The sequence below is a fragment of the Belonocnema kinseyi genome, chromosome 7 (genome assembly GCF_010883055.1).
Source record: "Belonocnema kinseyi isolate 2016_QV_RU_SX_M_011 chromosome 7, B_treatae_v1, whole genome shotgun sequence".
Taxonomy (NCBI): Eukaryota; Metazoa; Arthropoda; class Insecta; order Hymenoptera; family Cynipidae; genus Belonocnema; species Belonocnema kinseyi.
Window position 1 is genome coordinate 1,165,001 of NC_046663.1, and position 1,885 is coordinate 1,166,885.

Below are 1,885 nucleotides of genomic sequence, written 5' to 3' on the forward strand. Positions count from 1 at the left end.
TAGTTTTCTTTCGGCTCTTGCATTTCTCAAAGTTTGAGACCGATATTTTATGTATAAAAAAAGTTCGAACGTTCAAAAATGTTGAGGTTCAGAAAAAAGATGTAATAATTTTCAGTGAAGTTTCTACCAAAATTCAGTACCTAAACGTACTTTATTGCATTCTTATACATTTCCCGAAGTTTCAGCTCGATATTTTACTTACAAAAAAAGTTCTTAGGTTCAAAAAAACATTCAGTGAACTGAAAAACTGTGGTCGGTAATATAGGTATTTAGCTGTGTCACATGCCCTTAAGATGAATTTCATAATTTTTGATAAAAATGCAACTATTTGTTAGAGAATTCAACAGTTTTGTTAGAAAGTCATCCTTTTTGGTTAAAAATTCGGCTTTTTGGATTAAAAATTAAATGTTTTTCGTAGAACATTATTTCTTTTAAAAAAATTTATAGTTTGATCGTGAAAACTCGACTAAAATCTTATTCAACAGAAAATTCAAATCTTTTTCTTTATTGACCTTTTTGATTAAACTTCATCTGTTATAGAAGAAATTTCATTTTTTGTATGAAAATGCAACTTTTTGGTGAAAATTATTCATCTTAGCTTGATAATTCAACTAATTTGTTTAAAAAATTTGGTTGAATCGCTTTGTCAAGAAATCACTTTTTTGGTTAAGAATTTCTATTTTAAGTTGAAAAGTGATCTCGTTGGTTAAAAGTTTAATTATCTAGTTATAAATTAATCTTTTTTAATTGAAACTTTAACTACTTGGGTCAAAGTTAAGCTACATTGTGATTTTTTTTTATTTAAGGCTTATATATAGTTGAAAATTTAACTGTTTAGTGGAAAATACTTCTTTTTTTTTTTGGTTTAGCATTAATTTATTAACATAAAATGTAACTTTTCCATTTTTGTAAGATATATATTTTTTAGTTAAAAAATCGCGTTTTTTTGTTGTTAAAAATAATTTTTTAGTTTGAAATTTCCTTTCTTTTGCGTAAAAATGCATCAGTTTCGTGGAAAACTAGTTTTTTGTTGAACAGTGATATTTTTTACTTAAAATTGAATTTTTATAAAGAAAATTTGTCTTCTGGTTTGAAGGTTTCATAATTTAGATGAACTTTTATTTATTTTTTGAGTGAAATATCTTTATTTATTGGAAATTCGTCTTTTTGGTTTTAAAATTCTTTTCTTTTGTTGTATAAATTTCATTCCTTTTTTATTAAAACATAAGCTGTGACACTTTTTCGTTGGCGATTTGTCTTTTTAGGTTGAATATTCAACTATTATGCTAAAAATTCAATTATTTTGTTAAAGAGTTATCTTTTAAAGTAGAAAAAACTTTTTTTTTGTTGTTTGAAATAAATTGATATATTTGAAAATGTAAAATTTATATATGAAACACTGGAATTCCTGAATATGTCTGAGCCAGAAAATAATTGATATTCAACCGCTGATGTAACCTGAACAATAAAAATAGTGTTCAAAATAATAAGTCCTTAAATTCTTTTAAATTCTCCTAAATCCTGTCATCTCGGTTATATAACCTGAACTTAAATTCTCGGGAATTTAAGAACTCTAATTACAGGGTTCCCATCCAGCCCCTTAACCCAGACGTCGGAAGGTCTATTGTTACGGCCGACTCGAGCGCTGTCGATACAGTCTTCTTCAATGAGGTTCTTTCACTGTCAAGCTAGAGGCAGGTGGCGCCAGGCTTCGTCAGTCCTGTTATGGCTGCCGTACTCACACAACTATACTATTCTTTTGTATAGATGTGTAAATGTAAAAGAAGAATCTCGCGCTTGATTCAAAATGGATAAGCAGGAGGATAGGAAAGAGTTTTACGGTGGTTTAAAAGTGCAACAATTGAAAGAGATTTTGAAAAGTAAA